This window comes from Balaenoptera borealis (assembly GCF_965194805.1).
Source record: "Balaenoptera borealis genome assembly, chromosome: 7".
NCBI classification, from domain to species: domain Eukaryota; kingdom Metazoa; phylum Chordata; class Mammalia; order Artiodactyla; family Balaenopteridae; genus Balaenoptera; species Balaenoptera borealis.
The window spans coordinates 118831757-118843296 of record NC_138864.1 but is presented as its reverse complement, the minus strand read 5'-3'; the positions used below and the strand labels follow the sequence as shown (position 1 = coordinate 118843296).

General features: G+C 43.4%; 1 protein-coding gene across 1 annotated transcript in view; it reads right to left on the bottom strand.

Moving 5' to 3' along the window:
* Nucleotides 1-11451, bottom strand: part of OR6B1 (olfactory receptor family 6 subfamily B member 1) — a 104620-nt gene extending 93169 nt beyond the window's left edge. The window contains exon 1 of the mRNA XM_082400489.1: nt 3964-11451. The gene's annotated coding sequence lies outside the window, so the exon portion shown is untranslated. The remainder of the gene's footprint in view (nt 1-3963) is intronic.
* Between the last annotated feature and the right edge of the window lie 89 nt (nt 11452-11540).

Below are 11540 nucleotides of genomic sequence, written 5' to 3'. Positions count from 1 at the left end.
CACGGGTTCAAGCCCTGGTCCGGGAAGATCCCACATGCCACGGAGCAACTAAGCCCGTGCGCCACAACTACTGAGCCTGCACTCTAGAGCCTGTGAGCCACAACTACTGAGCCCGCATGCCTAGAGCCCGTGCTCCACAACAAGAGAAGCCACTGCAATGACAAGCCCGTGCACTGCAATGAAGAGTAGCCCCCTTTGCCTCAACTAGAGAAAGACCGCGTGCAGCAATGAAGACCCAACGCAGCCAAAAATAAATAAATTTTAAAACGAAAAAGAAAAAAGGTAAGAAAAGTGTTCTAAATAATCAAATAAAGAAGGCTAACGTGACACCAAAATTGTGCAAATACAAATAAAGCCAGGTCAGTGGCCTTAGGTATGTCATTGCCACCACATTTGGAAAAAGTGAGTTTGTGGGGTTATAAGGTGGGGTGCACTAAACTAAAATAGCATTAGAGGACTGTATTCTAAAAGAACTAAATGAGAGATTTTTGCTAAAGAAACAACTTCTCGGGCTTCCCTGGTGGCGCAGTGGTTGAGAATCTGCCTGCCAATGCAGGGGACACGGGTTCGAGCCCTGGTCTGGGAGGATGCCACATGCCGCGGAGCAACTAGGCCCGTGAGCCACAACTACTGAGCCTGCGCGTCTGGAGCCTGTGCTCCGCAACAAGAGAGGCCGCGATAGTGAGAGGCCCTTGCACCACGATGAAGAGTGGCCCCTGCTTGCCGCAACTAGAGAAAGCCCGTGCACAGAAACGAAGACCCAACACAGCCATAAATAAATAAATAAATAAATAATAAAAATAAAGGAATTCCTTTAAAAAAAAATGAAACAACTTCTCAACTGCTTGGCAGACACCAACTTAATCAAGTAATGAACATAAATATCATTAGTAAAGGGATAAGTTGAAATTATGTAACATCCAATAGAATTAAGAACTCAGCATCGCTTCTGTGATACTCTTGCCAAAATGCATAACCTGAAACTAATCTCAAGGAAATAGCAGAGAAATTCAAATGGAAAATATATACAATTCCTGTCGTAGTCTTCAAAAGTTTCAAGATCATAATGTGCAAGACTGAAGAACTGTTCTAGACTAAAGAAGACTAAAGAGATAACGACAATTAAATGCAACACCTGTTGCCATTTTACATATTCCTTTGTCTTTTATATTTCTAATAAAATGATAGTTGGTTTTCTCTACATTTTAAAGTATCCAATATCAAAAGAACCTACCGTCTTCTAGGCAGAGGAGTGAATCATGATGGAGTCACTATTGCCTGGGCATATGTAAATTTAACCATCTGAAATATAGGCCTTAATCGTCTTGCCATCTTTGTTGAGTTCTTCACATAGATAATAACACAAGCAGTTGAATTTTAAATTTAATTTGGAAGCCTAATTGTGGTTAAATTTTCTTCAGAGATATTGCTCTGAAATTCAACTTTCAATAAAAAGTTTAATTGAAATGAAGTGTTTGTATATAGAATAACACTTAAGTAAAGTTGTGGAGTATAAATTGATGATAATTGAAGCAAGTGTTCATAGCAAGAAAAACTCACAAATTCCCATATTTTCTTGTAAAGCAACAACCAAGTGCTTTATAGGACCTAATACAGGTAGATTTGCACAGATAGAGATGTATTTCATTTTGTCATCAAGATGCATGCAAAACCACTTCCAGCCACACGTTTTAGGTAATTCCAGTTAGAAGCATCGGTAGTGCCAAATTCTTCAGAGGAGATAATGGAATCTCCAAAGGTCAGGGAGGTTGTGTGATCAATAATGAATTGGGCCGGTCTCTGATCCAAATGCCCGACATCTATTTAACAAAATCATCCAACTGACTATTAAGACACTTTAACTTCAGTACTAAAGTGAAATCCCTACAGGAGAGTAAAGTTTGTGATCTCATGTCCATCCAGTCTTCATGAATAACAAAAGTTGAGATGTCCTTTCCACCTGAATCCTCCCCCCGGCCAAGGTGGGGTTTGCTGCATCTCAGTCCTCTCTGCCTTTAGAAGCAAAGAGCCACCATCAGTTCCGCCTGTCACCTTGTCCATCATACTCTGAGACTTGAGCTTGGGTCTAAGATGCAGTCTCAGCCGTTCTATCTTGAGTCTCATATTTCTCCCTGGCTTTGGCTTCCTCCTCTTCCATTTCAATTATACATTAGCAAAAAGAACCCCAAACGGCTCTGAGCCTGGTTATGCCAGTGAGTCAGTCAGTTGTGTTTGACTCTAAATGCCTCCTGTCTGTGCCTTAGCTGAACCAGGTCACATTTTTAGGGACTTTATTATTGCCTTACAGAAAACTCTGTATAATCTCATTGCATAATTAGAATTTTTGCCCATTGCCTAATAGACAGAAATCTGGTATGCACTTTCTCAGTCCTCTCTATTTTAGAGATCTGTATTCTGACTTACATACGATCTCATTTCTTTAGCATTTCTTCTTATCTCAGAACACTTCTGTGGAAAGTGGGAATTCTGAAATTTTGCTGGATTGTGACTGTTTCTGGGATCTTTGAGTAAAGAGTATTCACAGAATTGTAGATCTCAGCACTGAGGGGCCTTCAGAGATGATGAGGTCCTGCCCCTGACTTCAGGTAAGATCTTATCAGCCTCACCTGAAGCCAAGAGAGCTCAAGAGACCTGCCTAGGGTCTCATAGAACGGATGGGGGATCAAAGGCAGAAGGAAGTTAGGATTTACCCAATAAAATTAGGACATTTGGGGGACTTCTCTGGTGGCGCAGTGGTTAAGAATCCGCCTGCCAATGCAGGGGACATGGGTTCGAGCCCTGGTCCGGGAAGATCCCACATGCCACGGAGCAACTAAGCCCGTGCACCACAACTACTGAGCCTGTGCTCTAGAGCCCGCAAGCTCTACTTGAAGCCCGCGCGCCTAGAGCCTGTGCTCCGCAACAAAGAGTAGCCCCTGCTTGCCGCACAACTAGAGAAAGCCCGAGCACAGCAACGAAGACCCGAACACAGCCAAAACTAAATAAATAAATAAGTAAAAAAAAAAAAAAAAATTAGGACACTTGGTCACTTCCATTGTATGCAAGTGTCCATGGTTCTTGGTGTCAAACCCTCAACTTCCTAAGAACCAAGGGCATTTCTATACAAAAACTATGCTTGTTCACTGCTGTCCCCAAAAGCCAGTTACAATTAGATGCTTCCTCAAGACTTAGCTATAAAAGTAACAATAATGATAATAACAGGTCAATGCCATTTTTCTATTTTCCTACTGGTTTTCTTTCTAGTTCTGAGAATTGCAAAATGACAGTGAGGGATGTATTTCAAGCTGGAAAAGTGACAAAGGAAGTGGGAACAGAAACAAATCCTCACCAGGAAATAAAACACAAGTAAAGGACAAAGTAAGCTCCGGTGCCTCTCGGGACAAATCCCCGCTTTGGGCAGAAGGCCAGGCCCACGGGGAGGAGCCGAAGACCCGGCCCGAGGGAGCGAGCTGGAGAGCAAAGGGGCGGGAGAGAGTGACCTTCATGTTCAATCCAGCTGGACTGCGGGGAGACAGAAGCAAAGCCTCCGTCGCAGAGCAGAAGCAGGAACAGGACACACTAGACAGAGAAAATATCATTGTGTGGCTGGAATTTCCATTTGCTTCATTCTCCTACCAGGCGCCCAGCAACACGGCAAACAAAAGACTGGCCTGCTCACGGGTAACTGTCCCCGGCACCGGCACCCGCTCCTCCCAAGAAAACCGAGGTCTGAACGCAGAGCCCCACACCATGACTTCGTTTGGACGGAGCCTCTCTGGGGAGACAGAGGAAGCGAGGCGGCTCCATCCCCCATCACACCTCACTGCACAGCTTCACAAATGTCCCCTTGAAGTATCCGGGCAGTTTTCAACCAATGTTCTGCCCCAGAAGTGTCACCAGGGAAGCCCATTAACTATTTCCTGACAATAAAAATACAATCTGGGTAATAAAATAAAGTCTAACCTTTTTTTTTTCCTTGTGCTTAGTCCGGTTTCACTTGCTCACAGCGGGTCACCATGCGGAAGCCTCGCACCCGGCTCTTCCGACCAGAGTTCCTAGTGCGGAATGGCTGCCGCCAGCACCTCGCCTCAGGCGGGCGTGTGCAGAAGTGAGGCGAACGACAGTGCATCCAAGATGGCGACCGGGGGCCGTGTGCAGAGAGGCTGCACGTGACGGTGGAATCCAAGATGGCGACCGGGGCCATGTGCAGAGAGGCTGCACGTGACGGTGCCATCCAAGATGGCGGTCGGGGGCCGTGTGCAGAGAGGCTGCACAGGATACTGCAATTCAAGGTGGCGGCAGCGGGCGTGTGCAGAGATTGCTGTGCCCGGCACTGCCATCTACAGTCGTGAGCAGCAGATATATCAACTGCAAATCTGATTTTAAGACAGTAAATCTTCCTAACGTGCCCATACACTAGCTTATATTTCAAAATATGCCTTTCTCTCATTTTAGGCTCTACATGTGTTGGACTCCGGGAAGGAGAGAAAGGAGAGAAAAGCCCATTAGGCCACACATGTTTCAAACTATACGAAAACGGATTTCAGTCAACATGTGGAAATACTACATAATGTTTAGGAAAGAAGATATTCAGTCCATTGGAAGTCCAGATGGATACATTTATGTTGAGCTGAAATATATAAAACATTTCTAGAGGATAATTTGGCACTATGTATCAAAAATCTTCTAAAGGCTATGTCTTTTGGCTCATTACTTCTGCTTCAAGGAATCCATCCTATAATCAGAATGCAGATCAAGATGTAAGTAAAACAGATGTTTTTAACCAGACTATTTTGACTAGCAAATTTCTGGAATAACCTAATTTCAAAATGGAAAATAATTAAGTATAATTTCAGTAAATGAGTTGAACTGTTATACAGCTATTAAAAGAATATGTTTAAAGAATATTTAATGACATGGTAAAATGTCCAAAATATAAATCCTGGTGAAAAGAATACGACATAGAACTGTACACAATACACATAATTTCAATTTTATAAATATCTGAATATACATAAATCTAAGATAGATACCTATATAGATAAATTAAAATTGATTAGAATGTTAACCACAATTATCTCTAATATTGGGAATACATATAGGTGACAAATATTTTTGTTCTCTGATTTTTGGTATTTTCCCAATTTTCTGTAATGAACATGTGGTAGTTTTATAATCATGAAAAATATGTTATTTTAGTATTTTATAAATAAACCAAAATATTGACCAAGCTTTATTCATGTCTAGATTCTATATAGTTAACAAAGCTTTGGTAGTAAAGCTGGCAAAGTTAGAACAAGAAAACAAACCCATAGACCAATTTGTCCCCAGTTGGTATCCCACAGAACTCTGTACCTAGATATCCCAGAGAAATAGAGTTTCATTTCTAAATAAATATACACAGCTTAATAAATGTATAACAGCTTAATGAAAACAGAATTTACTATAACCAAGTACATACATTCCTCCAATGTAAGAAGTTAAAATCTGGAAATCTACTGGATCACTAAGAAAAAAACAGAAGAAATTCAATAAGATGCTTCACCCATTCCAGATTTTATATATTTGGCTACACTAAGAAATAAAAAGATATTTCCTTAACCTGATAAATATTATATCAATTTGAAATCAATAACTAATATCATTCTTGATAGTTTCTTTAAAAAAAAATTAGTAGCATTCCTTCAGACTAGCAATGACCAGTCAGAAAATGTAATGAAAACACACACACACACACACACACACACACACACACACTATTTTAGTTGGAAAAAAAGCAGGATATAAATAGGATTTATACCCTGAAGCCAAACCCTCACATAATCACAGTGTTTGCATACCCAGGTTTGGGTTTGACCTCTTCAGCCCTGCTGCACCTGCCATTGGAAGTCCATCAGTCACGTTGGTAGGTTGCACCATTTCTTAGGGATGTTTTTTAGTTAATCCACATGGGTATCTAACTTAGTGAGGATGTTAATTTTTCTATCCATAAGCAAATCAAAACATAGAGGTTTGGGGTTTTGTTTTGTTTTGTTTTTGGCAACAGCAGAGATTGAGGGCAGAGGATACCTTCTAGATAAAGAGGGTCACTATGAACATGGATTGACCATTACTAGACCAGACATGGAGACCCTAGAGTGTGATGGGTTCGGGGAAGAACTTGCAGTTAGCTTAAGGGATGTGGGTGGGTTGAGAAAACAGGCTTCCCTTACATCCAAGGGTCTGCTGGAGTCTCCTGCCTTTCAGAACACACAAGTCTAGGTCAGCTTCCAGCCCCTCTGGGACTTGCTGGCCTAGTATTCAGGCCTTGGTTGAAAGGGATGAGCGTAGAGCAGCTGGCTGGCTCAAGATGGATGGATGAGTTGGGAGGCTTCCCCTGCCCCAAGCTCTGTTGAGGCAGACCCCTAGTGTCTTCAGGATCTGGGAGCTTCCTCCAGTAATGGCCAGCCTAAATCTGACTTGCCCAGGGTCACATGCCTAAAATTCAGGCCCTGAATCTGAGGGAATGGGGGCCTGGGAAGAAGCTAGCTAGAGGAAAATGAGTGGATTTGGAGTCTCCCATGCCCCCAGGCTCTGGTAGTGCCATCATCAGTAACTTCTATAAGCCAAGGAATGTCTGAGAGTGCCTCCCCAAGAGTGTCCCAGCCTGAGCCTGGACCAAAAAAAGTGTCAAGACTTTTTTTTTTTTTGGATCCTGCTTTAAAATAGATTGTTTTTCTTCCCTTAGAAGGATGTTAGGTTATTTTTTTTCTTTCTTCAAAACACCTTATTTGAATTTCTAAATGGGATTTAAAGAGAGACAGACAGAGAGCAAAAGAAAGAGACTGCAGATTTAGGGTAGAGAGACTATTTATTTGAGAGACTAGGAGAAAAATGACCCATAAAACTTTTTAAAGTTAATGTAAAAAGTGTGATCACTTCAGAATTCTATAAAAGAAAATAGATGAAATCCTTCCAGAAACGTGTTGCTTAGCATAAATGCTTACTTCTGTTAGATGGCAGCTGTAGGAATTTCCAAGTAAAGATGGCAGAAGGAGGCCAGATCACAAAATTCCCTTCCATCAATATGTAATGAAATTAATTTAAAGAAAGGTGTAAAAGCGCAAAAGAAATATTTCTTATCAGTACAAGAAGGAATGGGGGCACAACCTCATTTCATAAACTTCTGAAAGTGAATATAATTTAATAATAAATGCATGGCCCTTGCTATATACCAGGCTCTCTTCTAGCCATGTCTTATATAAAAATGGGTATTTGAAGCCAGCTTCCAGGTCCTGCCTCTACAAAAAATTAGATTTTGGTTCATCCTGGAATAATGTTTAAACACTACCCTCACTCATGTTGCTAACAGCCCCAGCAGAGGCTGAGAAATTGTACTGAGGGAAGAAGGTGAGTGTATAAAATGCTAAGAATTCTCACTGCTATCATCCAGTCCTGAGACAGTGGAATGACATGGTGAGTAGCCCTGGAAAAAGTCAGAGTACAATCTTTCAGATGTAGAAACTTCTCTCTACCTCCATCATGGTCTTGGCAGAGAACAGGGAAACCTGCAGCACTCATGGTTTCCCAGGGTTCAAAAGTATCATGCCACGAGTAGAGGACACACCCAGCCCAGTGGAGAAAACCCTGGTGCAGAACACTTATTATTTCAGATGTTCTTGTTGTAGAGAAACATTTACCTGAGCAATTCTTCATCTTCTTTGTTGAATTCAAGTTAGCTTAAAAGTAATACTGTTATGGAATGAACGTGTCCCCCAGAATTCATATGTTGAAATCTTAAACCCTAATGTGATGGAGGTCATTAGGTTATGAGGTTGAAGCCCTCAAAAATGGGATTAGTGCTCTAGGAAGGGGATGAAGAAATCTGAGCTCTCTTTCTCTGCCACGTGAGAACATCAAGAAGACACCATCTATGAACCAGGAATAGGGTTCTTGCCAGACACCAAATCTGCTGGCAACTTGATCTTGGATTTCCCAGCCTCCAGTACTGTGAGAAATAAATATTTCTTGTTTAATTCACCCAGTCTATATTTTTGTTATAACAGCCCAAACTATCTAAGACAGATACCTTTTAAATTAAAAATAGTATGTACAGTATGATCCTCTTTATGTTTTCCTTTTTTCCCCATCTATTTATGCATTTATTGCTTTCATAAAAATGAGGAAGTCATTATCCTAAAAAAAAAGATAGCACTTAACCTTTCTTTTTAAAAAAAATTCTCCAGCTTAATCAGTCTTCTTCCAGTTTTCTCCCATCCTCCCACTGTTCCTAATTTGATTATTTATTACTCAGTGAAGTTCCTACTTAAGACTGAGCAAACTTGATTTCCAAACACAAAATATGCCAAGCTTGAGCTTTAAAAATTTTCTTCTTTGCGTTGGTGTTTGTAATAATTCCATTTTAAACATCTATTTTAGTCCCTATAAAAGTCCATAGGGAGGGATGTATGAGGAGATGAGGAAAAAAATGGGGAGAGAAGGAAGCAACCATAAAGACTCTCCTGTAGCAGATTCCCTTGGGGTTTTACCCCAGACTAGGGTGAAGAGTTACAATCAGTGTACTGAAATCTCCCCCTTCCACAATGGAAGTCCGTTTGCTATACAACATAGATCTCTAACGGGTGGTGAGGAGAAAAAAAGCACGAGGAAACACATGGAGTAAGGCCTGTCCTGAGTTCACCCTTCGCTTCTGTGAATAAAGAGGAGCCCCTGTGAGGGGCTTGTATTCAGGAGTTAACAGGAGTGACCAGCAGCAGAGCCATGTAGAGTCTGGGAGCAGTGCGGGGGGCACGGGGGGTGCACATAGTGCTGGTCAGCAAGTTCCAAATGAATAACCCAGGAGAAGGTGGGGGCCGTATTAGTCAGAGTTCTCCAGAGAAACAGAACCAACAGGATAGATGGATGAATAGATAGATAGATAGATAGGGAGAGATTTATTGATATTATCAGGAATTGGCTCCCACAATTATGGAGGCTGGCAAGTCTCAAAATCTGCAGGGTGAGTCTGCAAGCTGCAGGCCCAGGAAAGTGGAGGGTGTAACTCCAGTCTGAAGGTCAATAGGCACAACACTCAGGAAGAGCCCATGGTTCAGCTGGAGTTTGCAGGCAGGACAAAAGGCCACATCCCAGTTTGAAGGCAGGAAGAATTCCCTCTTACTCAGGGGAGGGTCAACCTTTGTGTTCATAGCACAACCTCTGCTCCCTTCTCCCATGCCTCCTTTACTCGAAACCCCGGCATGTCATGAGTCCCCTCACTTCCCTGCAAAGTCTGATCTCCCTCAGAACTACCCTACCAGGCCTGACCTGGGATCGGAGGGCAGACAACGGGGTTCACTTCTCAGAGGTTTCCAGAAGTGAGCAACCCGGCAACCCAGGCACAGAGGGGTAGTTTCTGACTACAAAGTCCTTTGAAGGTGAAGGGAAAAGCCAATGTTTGTGCAGTTGAGTGGGGCATCCTGGGGGACCCGGTGGATGCAGATGGGTGTTGAGGGATTGCAGACTGAGTGTTGCTAAAAGACCTGGGCTTCTTGGCCTTGAGCTTTCTCTCTTTCTCGTTCTCTCTGCCAAGACAGCTGCATTTCTCTCTTGCCATATCCCTCCTCCTCTCAAAAACTGACAGTCAGAAGGCAAGTACATGCCTGCCTGCCCACACTCTCTTCCCAGACACAGCAGCAGAGCCCACCATTTTCAGCTGGGGTTGTTTTTGCTGTGCAACTGGTCACAGAGTTTCAGAGCTAAAGCATCTCCTCCAGTCTCCATCTTTATCAAAAAAGGAATACTGAAACACAGGCAGCAGAAAGGGTGCGCACAGGTGGAGATGCAGCATGTCCTGGACATTCAGATGTCTAATTAGGCTCCAGTGGTTTCAGTACAAAATCCCTGAGGCCAAGATCACTGGCCCAGTCCTTTAGGCTTTGCTGTGAGTGTGTGTGTGTGTGTGTGTGTGTGTTTTGGGGGCTGGCAGGAGACAAGGCCAGTGCAGCCTGTGAACCTCCTCCAGCCTGCAAACACAAGCAGGCTACGTGGACTTCAGCCAGCAAATTCCCTGCCAGTGGGGACCAGGCAGTTCTGCTCAGCTCCTCTCCTCCCCCTGCTGCCTCCCCCCACCCACAGGCCCCTCGCCCCTCCTCCTCTGACGTCACCGACATGCTCTTTGCAGACTGGCTCTGGGCATGGGGAGGAAAGTCTGGCCTTGGGGAGGGCCTGAAGAGGGAAGGAGGGAGAGAGGAGCCCACGAAGACTGGGAAGTTACCTGACAGCCCCTGGGAGTTTAGAACGTCCTTCTCACACATGTCACATGTATGTCAACAACTCTGAGAAGCAGCAGACTTTTCAGCAGCAGTAGAACAACGCAAGTGTTCTGGTGATAAGATGTTCTACCCACAACACTTCCTACCCGTAAAAAACTAAATTATCTGGGGGACAAAGATGAACAACGTAAAAGGGAGAAGATGAACAGAAAGACCGAAGGAAATGAGCATAAAAAGGGCAGTAGATTTAGAACTGAGGGATGCCTGCTGGGTCCAGGACACAAAGGAACAGGTCAAACTCACTCAGAAACAAATGAAAGAGGAGAAGCAGAGAATGGGATGTGATGACAGAAACAGAGATCCAAGGGATGAGATTGTTGGCTTTGAAGACGGAGAAAGGGGCCCAAGCCAAAGAATTTGGGCAGCCTCTTGAAGCTGGAAAAGGCAAGGAAAGCGATTCTCCCCTAGAGCCTCCAGAAGGAACTGGGAGCCCTGCCTACACCCTGATGTACCCAGTGAGATGCTCACTCGCTGGACTTCTGACCTACAGAGCTGCAAGATAGCAAATGTGTTGTTTCAAGGCACGAAGTTCGTGGTCATTTGTTAGGGCACCCATAGGAAAGGAATGCGCTCCCCAGCTGGTAAGTAGAAGATGTGGCAGTGGCTTCAGAGTTCAGGCTTTCAACAGCTACACCTTTCTATCTCTCCCTCATGCCCAGTATCTGTCACCTATTTGTTGGTCAGAAAAAAATTTTAACACCTTCCTGTTTTATTTGGTTTATAAAACAATACATGTGATATTTTTTAAAAATTCAGTGGTTATGAAGATAAGTATCAATAGCCAACTTCTTCATTCTTAGCCCTTCGCCCTATATAAGCACCGTGAGATTGTTTTCTTTTTATATAAGCACGTAACCATACCCTCCATTTTAAGGCAACTTCATTCTTTTAATTAAAAATATGTTTAGGACCCATAGACTTAACTCGTCCTTGGAAATAATTGTGCATTATACTATATGAAAATATATTATTATTTTCAACCGCTCACTTGTTCATAGTCTGACGGATTTCTTTTTCGACAAATTGCCCTGCTGCACTCCCAGCGCAGGGGCTGGGGTCTGCATCCTGAATTTAAGGCTGCATCTTGGTGCAAAAACTGACACAAAGCGGGGCCTCTGCGATTGGGGTGACCGGCCAGGCTCCGCCCCCACCACCGCGGCCACCAATCAGATCCCGGGACCGCCCCCCTCTTTGGCCCCCCCCACCCCCGTCCTTTCTACGTCCCAGTCC